Genomic DNA, 16,036 nt, shown 5'->3' on the forward strand with positions numbered 1-16,036 from the left:
GCTCCCGGCATCCCCCTTGGCGTTAGCCAAGGTATCTGCCCGCAGAGCCAAAAACGGTAGGTACCCTGCCAAAGCAGGAGTACCCGGGGTGTTTGCAGGGAGGTGCGGAACCTAATGGCCACACACACCTCCCCTAGACCACCAGGAGGGACACCCAGAAGGGCTACCGCATCCTGACAAATCCTGTGAACACACAACACGCAAAAAGTGACACAGTGAGACAAAAAAGAAATAAATAAGTGAATGTGTGCAGCATACTGCCCGGACATCCGGCCGGATCTATAAAAATTTCTCTGATCCTAGCCAGAAGGCCGGGAATCAAGAGGTGAGTGCCACAAGGTGAAGAGATTATGGTGCCCGTGCTTCAACTCAGTGAGCCAGTACTCCCAGTGAGTTTCGGCACCTCGGGGTCACCACTCCCCGAGGCACAAAAGTACCTCGGCTCTAGACCCTCTCAGCCTCATGGCGAGACCCGGAGGGAACAGGTCACATCGGGGCAGCCGTCGAGCTGATTCCTCAGAACCAGCCCCGGAAAGCCCTGGTACACCTGCATCCTCCATGCAGCACCCATCCCCACCAGCATGAAAACTGATAAGAACAGATACTACACTTGATCTTAGCCAAAAGGCCGAGAGGTAAGATATACTAAGGAGAGAGAAAAAGCAAAACAAACACAAGAAAAAATAAAGAGACATTGCCAGCCCTCTTGATTTAGAACACCCCCAAACTCGAAGAGTGTATTTCTTTCATTTGTGCCCGTATGAACAGGAGTTCAATGCTGCAGCTGGGTATGTGGGCTGCTATCCCCCCGTTACATATCCTTGAAAATATCGTAAGCAGGTTTACATTCTCCCGAATTTCCATTTATCGGCAATATTTTAAATTTACGAACTGCATTACTTCAAATATTGATTACTTTTTATCCCATGAAATTATCTATTAAACCATTATTTAAAAAAAAGGATATATCAGGAACATGGTGTAGGAACCCTCTTGCAGTGCGAGCCATGTATCCATGTTGATTTTCCTTCCAGCTTCACCAATGTGGGTGTAATATGCATAATCGGAACAGCTCATGGTAAACAGTACATTCAACTTTTCCTTGTCTCTTCCATAGCTTCTCCCAGTTGCTTTTTAGTATATCATTATGTCTTTCTACAAACCCTGCTGACTGGGGGTCATACCCATTACTTCTATTAGGTGTTTAGTAGTGTTGAGCGGCATAGGCCATATTCGAATTCACGAATATTCGCGAATATATGGACGAATATTCGTCATATTCGCGAATATTCGCATATTCGTAATATTCTCGTTTTATTTTCGCATATGCGAATATTCGCGTGTGCGAAAATTAACATATGCGAAAATTTGCATATACAAAAAATAGCATAAGCGAAAATTCGCACATGCGAAAATTAGCATATGCAAATGTTCGCATATGCGAAAGTTCGCGCACCAGTCTCACACAGTAGTATTAGAGCCTTCTTACACCACATAAGCTGGAAGTAGAGAGGGGTGATCACTGTGATGTGTACTGTAAAAAAAAAAAAAAAAAAAAAAAACGAATATTCGTAATTACGAATATATAGCGCTATATTCGCGAATATTCGCGAATTCGCGAATATGCGATATTCGCGAATAAAATTCGAATTGCGAATATTCGCGAGCAACACTAGTGTTTAGAAAAGATCTTTCACCATACATACTAATTGGTATAATTTTCATCCACATTGTAAGATTATCACAATCAAATAAGAACTAGTACATTACCAGATATATGTGTGGCCTCTAACTTTAAGTAATGGGAAAGACAAGATGAATGGGACATATAAAAAATAAGAGGATAATTTGACCTCGTAACAACTAACAACACCATATTGTTTATAGCTAACGTCTGACTATGAAGGGCATTGTAGCTAGGACCTTAAGAGATACCCCAAACAAAGCTGATATGGTGTTTGAGAACATTTGTTCTCATTCATTTGTTGCCCGGGCGGTGTGTTTGGGATCATTGCCATGCTGATGCTGATGGAAGCAGGTTTTCACTCAAAATCTCACGATACATGGTCCCATTCATTCTTTCCTTTACATGGATCAGTTATCCTTGTCCCTTAGCAGAAAAACAGCCCCAAAGCATGATGTTTCCACCGCCATGCTTCACAGTAGGTATGGTGTTCTTTGGATGCAACTCAGCATTCTTTCTCCTCCAAACACAAGTTTTTTACCAAAAAGTTTGGTTCCATCTGACCATGTGACATTCTCCCAATACTCTTCTGGATAATCCAAATGCTCTCTAGCTAACTTCAGACAGGCCCGGACATGTACTGGCTTAAGCAGGGGGACACGTCTAGCACTGCTTGATTTGAGTTCCTTGTGGCATAGTGTGTTACTGATGGTAGCCATTGTTACTTTGATCCCAGCTCTCTGCAGGTCATTCACTAGATTTTTGCTCACCGTTCTTGTGATCATTTTGACACCACGGGGTGAAATCTTTCATGGAGCCCCAGATTGAGGGAGATTATCAGTGGACTTGTATGTCTTCAATTTTATAATAATTGCTCCCACAGTTGATTTCTTCACACCAAGCTGCTTGCCTATTGCAGATTCAGTGTTTCCAGCCTGGTGCAGGTCTACAATTTTGTTTCTGGTGTCCTTCGACAGCTCTTTGGTCTTGGCCATAGTGGAGTTTGGAGTGTGACTGTTTTAGGTTGTGGACAGGTGTATTTTATACTTATAACAAGTTAAAACAGGTGCCATTAATACAGGTAACGAGTGGAGGACAAATTAGACTCTTAAAGAAGAAGTTACAGGTCTGTGAGAACCAGAAATCGTGCTTGTTTGCAGGTGACCAAATACTTATTTTCCACAATCATTTGCAAAAAATTATTTAAAAATCAGACAATGTGATTTTATGGATTTTTTTTCTCATTATGTCTCTCATAGTTGAGCTATACCTATGATGAAAATTACAGGCCTCTCTCATCTTTTTAAGTGGGAGAACCTGCACAATTGGTAGCTGACTAAATACTTTTTGCCCCACTGTACCTCAGAGACAATACAGGAGACTAAAAAGGAATTGTACAAATTATGAAAGATTTGAAGAAGCTAAAGAGTTGAGTAAACAAAAGCCTTGGACAAAATAAGACAACAAGAGAGACATACATATTTTGAAGAGAATCAGAACATAGAGGAAAGGAATGAACAAACAATGAAAATAATCTTACCATATAATGATCAATATAAAAAAGTGGAATACATAATCAACAAACACTGGCCATTATTGAAACAAGAAAAAACTTTGGCATCAATATTATCAGAAAAAAATAAAATGATATGCACTAAGGTCCCAAATTTAGGGATAAAAATAGCCCCAACCACGAAGCAACCAAGCACAAACCCAGATATTAAACCGAAAGGGACTTAGTTATCTTTAAAGGGCTTCTACAGATGTGGGAGATGCAACAATTGTAAACAGACGAAATTTCAGAAAAAACAGAGACGATAACTTCAACCACCATCTCTCATAAACACAAAATTAATGAATTTCTTACATGCGACAGCACCTCTATAATATATGTAGTAATGTGCCCATGCAATACACAGTACATAGGCCGCACAAAAGAAGTTTGAAAACCAAAATTAGCAAACACATGTACAATATCAAAATTGGGTACACCAATCATTCCCTTTCATCAAATTTTAAGGAATGGCATAATCAGGACCCCATGTGTATTACCTATGCAATTACAATCAGTCAAGAAAGACTGGAGAGGGGAAAATCATGTACCGTATTTTTCATCATATAAGATGCACTTTTTCTTCCCCAAAACTGGGGGGAAAAGTTAGTGCGTCTTATATGGCGAATACACACCTATTGCGGCAGTCCCTGTGGCCATCAACGGCCGGGACCCGCGGGTAATACAGGACATCACCAATCACGGTGATGCCCTGTATTAACCCTTCAGATGCGGCGATCAAAGCTGACCACCACTTCTGAAGCGAAAATGACACTAACTCAGCTGCACCGGGAGGGACCTTTACCGCCTCCTTTGTGTCTGCTCCGTGCCGGGATCCCCTGCATGGCTGGCACTCTCCTTCGTCGTCATCACGTTGTTGCGCACGCCACCCCGTCATCCAATAGGAGCGGCGTGCGTAGAGATGTGATGGCGGCGACAGAGTGTGAGGATACCGGGTAGCAGAGACGTTCCGGAGCGATGGGGACACCCAGGGGATGCGGCGACAGTGATGGAGGGCGACATCCAGGGCAGCAGTGACGAGCAGTGACGGGTCCAGAGCAGCAGGGACACGTGAGTATTACCTCCTATACCAGTGGTATTAAACCTGCAGACCTCCAGATGTTGCAAAACTACAACTCCTGGCCAACGGCTGTCCGGGCATGCTGGGAGTTGTAGTTTTGCAACATCTGTAGGTCCGCTGGTTGAAGATCACTGTGACCTATACTTTACATTGTATTCTAGATTTTCCTCATTTAAAATTGGGAGCGTCTTATATGCCGGAGCATCCTATAGGGCAAAAAATACGGTACCTAAAATGTCCCGGATAGAAAGTAGGAATGTCTTTCTCTCTTAATTATTTACTGCTTGAATAGTTATTATTTTTATATAATTTCATATTTTATATATTTCTTTTTTACATATTTTTATGTTCCTAAGATTTTAGATTTTCAACGGTTATTTATTGCGTAGACACAACTGTTTATATATATCTCGCTCATACTTCTGCCATATTTTATACATATTTTTTCCTGTCTTTTACCAATGTATTTATGCATTTATTCTACAGTATATAACAGGAGGCTTTCTTAATAATTTTACTGTCGCACCTGACACCCTGCAGCAACAGATTATGTTACTTTATATTTTGTATCTAAAACATACATTTTTATACCCTAGTTTTATTCTGATCCAGTTTTGTGTTATTGCTTTATCGTGGCCCATGTTCAGGGATTATCATGTTTTCAATTTCTCCCATTTACCCTATAAATATGCAACTGATCACTCTAAACTTCAGATCACTGAGGAAGGACCTAGAGGGTCTGAAACACGTCTGTCTGTACTAACAAGGAGACTACAATCTTTTTTTGATTCCACATAACCACCTTTTTGCAATTAAAGACCGAGGATAACGGTGTCATCAAGGATAACGGCGTCATCACTACCAGCCGCATAGCTGAACATGAGAGTGCGCGCTCCTGCACAAGGCTTCACACTACCCTAAGGAGAACTTCCAGCATCTCGACGAGTAAAATACTGAGAACCAGCATCACTCCCCCAAGTGACCTGTTGAGCAATGCTGGTATCTATCGGAACCTTCTGAGACTGATGATTTCTCAATCTCCTCTGCGTGTGTGAAGGAGAAGCCGGGTGAGTTGTACTAAGTATCTGAACTTTCCTTTACCTGCTACGGCTGCTGCACCACTTTCCTTTGATGTGCACTGTACTTTTCATGAACTCTCCATAAACTGTTTGAACTTTCCACAAACTGCTTGAGACTGCTACCTTACCATCAGCTGACCGCAGCACAGTAGATCGCAGCATCATTCTGTTGCGATAGTGCTGCTGAATTTGCCAACTCTGTGGGATCATCTAACAGCAGCCGCCCGTAACTGAGACTGCAGCGCTGCCGAGCTGACTCAGACCCCAGTCCAGGCTTACGGCAATGCTCTACAGCCAGGCAGTCACATTAAAGATATTCTATATTAGACCTGTTATTAATTATCAGGAACAAGAGGTATGCTAAACTGCTATTCGACGTATTGAACCATTATCTAGTATTACCTCTTTTGAGCTTGCAGCGAGGATCACAAGGAGCTTCTGTATATTGTAAAGTCTGTCAACTGGGCAACAAATGTCTTGAGTGCATCTTAGAAAACAGAGCTAGTTTCTTCCATAAACTGCACCACAGTCTCCAGGTTCTGTGTGGCTGCTGCTCATATTACTACCTGAAAGAGCTGCTGCTAATACAACATAAAGTGGTATGCTGCCATTACTTCTTAAAGGGGGCTGCTTCTATTACTACCTAAAAGGGGATGCTGCTATTACTACCTAAAAGGGGATGCTGCTATTACTACCTAAAGGGGGAGCTGTTGCTACTACCTAAAGTGGGAAAGTGGGACTGCTGCTACTACAATGTTATCTGCTGCTACTACTACTATTTGCAAAAGGAGACTGCTAATACTACTACTAATACACAAAGGGGGCTGCTACTACTACTTAATAGTGGAGAGACCTACCTATGCCTCCTCCTCAATCTACTCATTCAAAATTTTACTGTTTGGAGCACTATAGGTGATGTAAAAATGTTTTACCTAAAATATTTGTATTGCAGGTTCTGTGGAGACAAGTTGAGAAAGGAAACAATCGTCATGACGGTCTGGTCTGGATGGAGAACAAAAAGAAAAGTGAACAACTTTGATTAGAGAAGACATTACCTCAAAGTGAACAGATGTAACTATATGTGATCACTGCACAGCCGGTGTAAAGGCCCAGGCCTTGATCTGTTTAAGGGGCCCTAACATTTCTGATGGCAGTCCTGCATTTACTTATCTGCCTGAGACATAACTGCATGCTGAACTTTATAAGCAATCATACAATTTTAACTTGATGCGTTATATTTTTTGTCAATCTCTTGACTTGAGGTTTATTTTATAGATAAGTAGGTGCAGACTCATAAGAGTGTGATGTCCTTTTCAGACAGTGTACTATATTGACTGCACAATGTGCTTTATACTGGTAATAAATATACTGTTATGGGGATCTGCAGTTTAATCAATAGATGTTCTATTCTTGTGTCATAACAAATCCTATGAATTGCATAACTTCCTTTGTTCCAAAGAAAACTGCATTCTTTATTGTCAAGAAATGGTTTCTTCAAGAAGTGCAGAGGCATAAAAGAAAAATAGAGAAAACTGTAACAACTCAGTTCTGATTGTATTAATGAACACAGAGATAAATATATGGCCTGTGTGTAATGATGTCACAAGATGGCAGAACTGGATCTCACCTATAACTGTCGCCATTTCTGGGTTCTAACTATGGTTTCAACTACTCAGATACCCCCAAGACTTACAATAGGGCTATACTGTATGACAATCAGACATAGTTGCAAGAATAAAACATACAAAATACATTCAGAAATGTCCTTCCTTTCTCTTTCATGGTTCAATACAATTCCCGATGACTACCTGACAAATGGGGAGTATTGTCTGCCTACTGTGGGGATTCCTGAGTAATGTGGGTGACTACCTGCATACTAGGGGGCTACCTACATATTAGGGAGACTAACTTTATAATGGGGAGAACTACCTGCTTACTGGAGGGGTTAAAATTACTAAATAAAAATAACAAAGATTGTCAAATAAAAACTCTGAAAGCTTCATATCAAGTTACAAGACTGCACACCCTTGTGTCCTTTACTGTTTCTTAGGTTCTAAGCGCATGCACACTCTTGATCACAGACAACAATACTAATTGTGATAAACCATTAAATACCCTCAACACCTCTACCACAAGTGCATGAAAAAGTAAAATAACAAAAACAGTACGGTAAAAACATTCCGTACAATAATGCTGGTCTGATATAATGAATATTTGGCAATTATATTTGAGACCATGTGTGGTGTCCCGGTACTGGATTACATCCGTTACCTTGTGGTGAGGTCCCCAAAATCAGAGTCCCTAGGTACCGGTGGGGTCCTCATCAATAGTTAGCCCCCTGTCACCCCTTTAATAGTTAAAATTATTCAAATTCAATGTGTAAATATGTAAATAAAGTGTACTTACCTTGTTGTGGCGTCGCAGGACCTGTGGGTCACGTGATGCGTTCCAAAAACTCGATGGTTTTCTGCAAGTTTATGCAAGTTCAAGTTCATCTCTATTGTGGACCTTCATTCATTTAAGCACGCACCTATCGTTTCTGGGAAGGGTGGCGATAGGCCGAAGATTTACCTTAGCGTATTAACCCTCACCCTGGTGTCACGAGTGACAGGGGTTAAATTAACACCTCATATACTGAAGCAACACCCCAACTGCATTACACCCCAAGGCAGTTACCACACATCTAACTGTGCAAGAACGGTCAGTAGCACATTTTTATGCAAACCTATACATTTACATTTTTTTTTTTTTTTAAAGAATCCAAAATAACTACATTAATTAATACAAAGGGTAAGAATTTATAAGATAATTCAAATTAATGCCCGTAAATTATTGGAGTGTGAGAAAAAAAACACACAAGTGTGTAACAATAAGATGAGATCAATGATGAAAGAGAGCTCATTCACACTACAAAATCTCCACCCAGGAAATTTCATAGTGTGAATGGTGAAGCAGAATCCCACTGACAACAATGAAAGGCTGCTGCACCATATTTTTCAAGTGGAATTCTGGAGCAGCATTTCAATCAGAAAATACATAAGGGTGTATGGCGGTTGCACATTTTGACACAACTGCAACTCATTGAGAAAATATTTCTACAGAGGTGAGCTCGAAACTACATTCTAATATGTTTCTATTGAAGGGACTATCTGCCTACTGGATAGACAACCTGAATATTGATGAGACATACCTGCCTAATAGGGGACTACACCAGCCTACTGGGAAGACATACCTGCCTAATGGGAGGACTACCTGCAAAATGGAGGAACTACCTGCCTATCAGCATACCTACTTAATGGTGGAACTACCTAACTGTTGTGGGAGACATACTAATTAGGAGACCAACTTACCTACCCACTGTAACTGTGGTTTCCCTGTGTGGGGCACCAATCGGGGCATTATTACTGTGTAGGGTCTATAGATGACAAAATTGTATAGGGGTGAGATGTGCGTTGAAAAAGAAAGGATACTTTAATGTCTTTATGTACAAACAAAACATGGCTGGAAGATGTTGTCATGGTGGTTTGAAGAAGAAAAAGGAAAGAGAACAACTTCAAGATGATGTCATCTGCAAGTCACTGGGTGTTACTGGACTTTATATTTACTACTGGTGTTCTGCTTAAACCTCCTAGTTGATACCGCAGGACTTGACTGGACAATGAGCAGATATGCTCTCTTGCAGGTCCTGTTACATTGGCTAGCCGAGTGCCTTACAGTGTGCACCGCATTTGACTGATGACTCAGATTTTGCTATTTGGCCTTATGAATCCTGTGTATGTCTCTGCTGGTAGCAGCTGAAGTCCAACCCTCCTCTCATCCAGCTATGTTAGAGCCCCTACTCCATGCATAAGGTGGAAGACATATAAATATTATTTACCTAATTTGTGGCAACAGTTCCTTTATGTATTTGCCAACATTACTATGTTCTATAGATGTAAAAGTTGTATAAACTAGTCTAAAAGGTTTATTGGCTCCATATAGTTATACATTTCCTAATCATGATTGCCTTTCTCTTTTAAAATATTGTACAATACAATAAAATGTTGTATAACAAGCAGACATTTAAATTAAAAATATTACAAGTGATATTTCCTATTGCAATGGAGTTGAGAAGTATGTGTTTTATGACTCGTGCATGTTTCTTGGCATCAAAAAGTAACAAGTTAAAGTAGAACATATATAACATGACAGCAGGTGGCATGCAGGATTCTCACCAGCTGTTTATGTAAATTCAGGAACATTGTAGAAGAAAATTGGATGTTTTCAACATGTCTTATGGTGTTGTCTTATTTTGTATTCCTAAGGATATGCCTCCTTCTCTAGCTGTACAAGAAAAAAAGCTTGGTTTTAAACTATGTCCGATTTTGTCTCAAATAATTTATCTATATATATAAAACGCAATGTGTGTGTGTGTGTGTATGTGTGTATGTATGTTCCAGCATCCAAAGGGCTAAAGATATTAACATGAAACTTGGCATACATGTTACTTATATGTCAACAACAAATGTAACGGAGCAGGATATGGATCCTCTACCTGTGTAGTTGAGGACTATATTGGGGAGCAGAGTCTAAGTTGCTGCTGGTCTTCACAAGAGCCCACCACAAGGCTGGATGGGCTTGCTGCGACAGGCGACACCCAGTTTTTTTGGTAAGAGATACAATGGGGGCAACCAAGGTGGAATAGTGAGGAATAAACTGCCGATAATAATTGGCAAAGCCAAGGAAGCGCTGAATCGCTTTCAGACCAGAAGGTTGAGGCCACTCCAGTACAGTGAATAATTTGTTAGAATCCATTTGTAGTCCTTGACTGGTAACAATATACCCCAAAAACGGAAGACTGTTTATTTCAAAGGTACACTTTTCAAGTTTTGCATAGAGTTGGTTGTCTTGGAGACTCTGTAAAACTTGACTGAGATGGAGACGATGAGTGTGGAGATTGGGCAAATAGATGAGAATGTCATCCAAATAGACAACGACACAGGAGTGGAAAAGGTCCTGGCACCTCGCAGATGATCAAACAACTCAGAGATTAAAGGAATAGATTAAAGGGATAATGTTTTTTTACTGCAATTTTATTCAGTCCTCGGTAGTTGATACAAGGACGCAAAGACCCATCTTTTTTTTTTTTCACGAAGAAGAACCCGGCTCCGGCAGGAGAAGAGGATTTTCTGATAAATCCCTTCTGAGGGTTCTCCTGGATGTAGGTTGACATGGCCTGGGTTTCAGGAACAGACAAGGGGTAGATTTGGCCCCTGGGAGGTGTGGTGCCAGGCAGGAAATCAATGGGACAATTGTATGGACGATGTGGAGGCAAGACTTCAGCTTGCTTTTCACTGAAGACATCAGTACTGTCCTGGAGGAACTAAGGTAAACCGGGCAGAGGACTAGACGATGATTTCAACTTGGTCACATGCATATGAATACAGTGGTTATTGCAGTACAGACCCCAGCGAAGAACTTCTCCAGTTTTCCAATCCAGCTGTGGAACATGAAGCTGCAACCAAGGTAGGCAAAGCAAAAGAGGAGAAGTACAGTGTGGGAGTACGTAGAAGGACAAATTCTCCTTATGCAGGAACCTGATCTACATCGACAGGGGTTTTGTGCAATATTGCACGGTACAGTCCAGTCTTTCTCCATTAACCATAGAGATGAACAGTGGTTTTAAGAGGCGAGACACTGGCAGATGATACCTATGCACTAGGGAGGCATCAATAAAGTACCCCTCTGAGCCAGAGTCCAGGAGAGCCAGAACGGAGATGATCTCTTTAGAGGGAAGAAAAAGCTGGACCGTCAAATTTGGAGAGGTGGAATTCACACCTAGGGAGGCCTCTCCCATGAACCCTAGGTGCGAGCGTTTCCCTCTCGCTGTGGACGCAGAGGACAATCTTTAAGGAAGTGGTCTGCACTGGTGCAGTATAGGCATAGATTTTCGGTTCGTTGGCAAGCTCTTTCCTGCAGGGTCAGGCGAGACCGGTCCACTTGCATAGCCTCCACTGCAGGAGGCTACATAGAAGGTTGCAGTGGTTTCTGGAAGACTGGTGCCAGACGAGGAAAGCGCCGAGGTTGTGCAGATTCCCTTTCTTGTCGTAGTTTCTCTCGTTGCTCAGAGAAACGGATATCAGTCTGGGATGCAAATTGTATAAGTTCATTCAAGTTAGATGGCAATTCCCGGGCAGCGAGGACATCCTAAATTTGGCTTGATAATCTTCTCTTGAAAGTAGCGCAGAGAGCTTCATTATTTCAAGACAACTCCGATGCCAGGGTGCGGGATCGGATGGCGTACTCACCCACAGTGGAGTTGCTCTGAGGAAGACTCCACGAAGGAAGCTCGAGCAGGTTCTTCGAAGACACTGCGAAATTCCACCTGGAGATTGGTAGTGATAGCATCACTGCGATCCCACAGTTGAGTTGCCCAGGCCAAGGCCCTTCCAGATAGGAGACTGATGATGTAGGCCACCTTTGCTCGTTCTGTGGAGAACTGGTCCGCTATGAGTTCAATATTCATGGAGCACTGCATCACGAAACCATGACAGGACTTGGGAACCCCCTCAAACTTTCTGGAAGTTTGGTTCCAAAGGATACTGCTGCAGCGGGAGGCTGTACTGGAGTTGGAGGAAGCTGTGGCTGTGGCGGTTGCTGTTGAGCAGATAGCAACTGCTGCATCATGGCGGATAGCTGGTTCAGCTGCTGTGCCTGCTAGGTCAACTGCTGTGACTGATGCGCCAAGATATAAGCAAGATCCGTTTTGTCAGGCAGAGGAACCCCAGTGGGATCCATGGCCGGATCTTACTGTAACGGAGCTAGAAATGGATCCTCTACATGTGAGGCTGAGGACTCAGACCGCATCGGAGAGTGGAGTCTAAGGTGCCGCTGGTCATCACCAGAGCCCGTCGCAAGGCAGGATGGGCTTGCTGCGGCAGACGACACCCAGGTCGCTACCCCCGACATGGCTCGACCACACAGGTAACTGGGCAAGGTGAGGTACCGAGGGAAGAGGCAGTAGTGTAGTCAACGTAGCAGAAGGTCAAGGCAGGTTGCAAAGGTTCGTAGTCAAAAAACGTAGAAGGAAGGTCTGGATACACGGGTATGGCAACAGGCAATAGGAATGCTTTCTCTCAGGCAATAGGCACTGAAGATCCGGTAGGGAATTGTGGGAGGTGCCAACAACTTATAATGTGGTGTCAGGTGTATTTACTTATTATGGGCGTACTGGCCCTTTAAATTTCAGAACGCCGGTGTGCGCGCGCCCTAAGGGACAGAGGGGAGCGGAGCATGGTGAGAGACGGGCCGGGATTCACGATGCGAATCTTGGCCCCGCCGGCGGTCGGGGACACAGGGACACTGCACTCATGGCCGGTGCTTGCGGCCGGATTGCCGTGTGTAACAACAAACATAGGATAGGTAATTTAACCCTTACTCACCCCCATTTGCCAGGGTCAGAATTTTTGTTTAAAGTTCCATACCAGTCTATGGGAAATATATGTTACTGAAAACTTCCAAATTACTGGAGATATGTTACTTATATGTCCACTTAAAATATAGGATAGTTAATTTAACCCTTAACTATCCCCATTTGTGAGGGTCTCGGTTTTTGTTTAAAGTCCCATGCAAATCAATGGGAAATGTATGTTCCCACATAACTTCTGTACGGCTGGAGATATTTCAATAATACCTGGTACACATATTACGGGTCGGGATAGGAGGTCGAGATATGAGGTCGGGATATGAGGACGGGATATGAGGTCGCGATATGAGGACGGGTTATGAGGACGGGATATGAGGTCTGGCTATGAGGTTGGGATATGAGGACGGGATATGAGGTCGAGAAATGGAGGTCGGTAAAAACTCTATTATGCAGAGAACAACGTAACCATCAATCATAGTAGTGGGACCACCATAATCTCTAGAATTAAGGATACAGAAACATTTGACGGGGCTATATCGCAGTTCTCTGCACAACACTGTCCCATAGAATAGGTGCTGTTGAGGGCGTCATGACCCCTAATAACTTTTAACATAGCAGTCTGTGTGTTTCCGTAATGTGTCAATTCATAATTTCGATCTAAAAAAAAATATTGCATCACAGAATCAAGAGAGTGTCTGGCACAGCTGCACCTCTATATCTCCACTCTAAATTGTTCCATGGCAAGCCACGCGGGGTGTCCCTAACAGTCCCTACACTAAAAGTTTGTAGAAAAAGAGATGGTGACACATTCTCAGATAGTTACATTTTTTTATTAAAAAAGTGCAATGACATACATGCAGCAGGCGGACATAACAGGAGAGCAGGAGAGAAACTCGCAGCTACAACAGTTTCATGCAACAGCAGACACTTTCTTGGGCCAACGATAACTGCCAGACCAACTAAGTGTGTGATGATGCATGAAACGGCTGTAGTCGCAGATGTTGCTCCCACTGTCTGACATTGTATCCTCCCACTGTATGTATTTTCATGCACTGTTGTAATAAAAGTGTGCGCTGACACTTCCCACTTCTCTGCAAACCGCTGTCCACTGCCTGTTAGGATTACTCAATCTCTAGCGCCAGAGGGACCAAAAATGTCTCCCCTCCCTTTAGCCATCATCATTACCAGTAGTACATTGCCTTGACCAGGGCTAAATTTCTGATGTTACCACTTTTCATTTTGTTCACGTAGCACCTTACAAACCAAGTACATCAATGTGCATCCCCCATTGACACCTATAGTACTTTACTGAGAATAAAGCCCCAGCACAGTGCTAGCATGCTCAGTCTGAGTAATGAATCTTCTTCAGCACTACAGTATGTCATGGAATATTAGAGAGTAGGAAGGCTTGTGAGTAGGTGCTAGAAAACTAATACAAATGAAGTCCTTGTGTGAGTGCTGCTGGCAAACTGCCTAGCTCTTGTTCTGCCCCATGAAATAGTGAGAATAAGAAACAATAGAGCACCACAGAGTTAACTTTCAGGAGCACAATAACAGTAAAAAATGCCTTTGACTACATTGTAGAGACATGTCCAGAAGTCAACAATCTCTCATCAAAAGGTACACTACCAAAAAATAGTCTTTGAGAGAAATAAATGATTTATATTTCTGCTTAAAGGGGTACTCTGGTGGAAAACATATTTTTTTAAAATCAACTGGTGCCAGAAAGTTAAACAAATTTGTAAATTACCTATATTAAAAAATCTTAATCCTTCCAGTACTTATTAGCTGTTGAATACTACAGAGGATATTATTTTCTTTTTGGAACACATTGCTCTCTGCTGACATCTATGTCCATTTTAGGAACTGTCCAGAGCGGTTTTCCACCGGAGTACAAGGGGTATATAACTGTAACTGTATGTCTAGTTTTGCAGCACTACTACTTTTTTCTCTGGGTGTGGTGTTTTTTTTTTTTTTTGTCAATAAGTGTATGTGTTAACCTAAACTGGTTTGAAAAATTATTTATGACAATAAAGCAGCTTAGCCCGTAGAGGAGGGTGTACATGTATGCCCTGGTTGCCTGGTACTTAGCACATCAAGATGTACATTTATGTCCTGTGCATGTAAAATCCATGAAGTGAGCACAGGAGTGTAGGGGTGATGTCAGTGGAAGAGGTATAGAGCTATGTGTCATCAGCATAGAGAAGAAACTGGAAACCAAATCAACTGATCATTTTTCCAATGGGGATGGGAAAAGATGAAAGAGGGGATAATCCAGGACTGATCCCTGTGGAACCCCAACAGGAAGTGGAAGATTAGAAGAAATAGAGTCGGAAAGTAAGACACTGGAGGAGCGGTCAGAAAGGTAGGAAGAAAACCAGAAGAGAACAGAGCCCTTGAACCCTTAACGACCATGGACGTAAATGTATGTCCTGGTTTGGCGGGACTTCCTGCACAAGGACGTACATTTACGTCCTGTGTATGACCGCGAGCATCGGAAGGGTGCTTGCGTCATACACGGCAGCCGGGGACCCGCCCGTAATGGCCGACATTCGCGATCGCGCGGATGTCCGCCATTAACCCCTCAGATGCCGTGATCAATACAGATCACGGCATCTGCGGCATTGCGGTACTTTGATTGGATGATCGGATCGCCCGCAGCGCTGCCGCAGAGATTTGATCATCCAGCATGGCGGCCGGAGGTCCCCTCACCTGGCTCCGGACGTCTCCCGGGGTCTTCTGCTCTGGTCTGAGATCGAGCAGACCAGAGCAGAAGATCACCGATAATACTGAGCAGTGCTGTGTCCAATGCATAGCACTGCACAGTGTTAGCAATCAAAGGATTGCTAAAGATAGTCCCCTATAGGGACATAAAAAGTGTAAAATAAAAGTTGAAAAATGTAAAAATAAAAAGTAAAAAAAAAGTGAAAAATCCCCTCCCCCGATAAAAATGAAAATTGTTAGTTTTTCCCATTTTACCCCCAAAAAGCGTAATTTTTTTAAAATAAACATATTTGGTATCACCGCGTGCGTAAATGTCCGAACTATCAAAATGTAATGTTATTGATCCCGTACGGTGAATGACGTAAATGTAAAAAATAAAAAAAAAGTCCAAAAATGCTGCTTTTTTGTCACATTTTATTTAAAAAAAATTTTTAAAAAATGATCTAAAAGTTTTATATATGCAAATGTGGTATCTAAAAAGAACAGATGATGGCACAAAAAATGAGCCCTC

The 16,036-nt window shown here is 42.3% G+C and overlaps 1 pseudogene; it reads right to left on the reverse strand.

The window, feature by feature from the left end:
* Positions 1 to 480: 480 nt before the first annotated feature.
* LOC130359855 (U2 spliceosomal RNA) lies at positions 481 to 640 on the reverse strand (annotated as a pseudogene).
* Between the last annotated feature and the right edge of the window lie 15,396 nt (positions 641 to 16,036).

Source organism: Hyla sarda, chromosome 2 (assembly GCF_029499605.1).
Source record: "Hyla sarda isolate aHylSar1 chromosome 2, aHylSar1.hap1, whole genome shotgun sequence".
NCBI lineage: Eukaryota > Metazoa > Chordata > Amphibia > Anura > Hylidae > Hyla > Hyla sarda.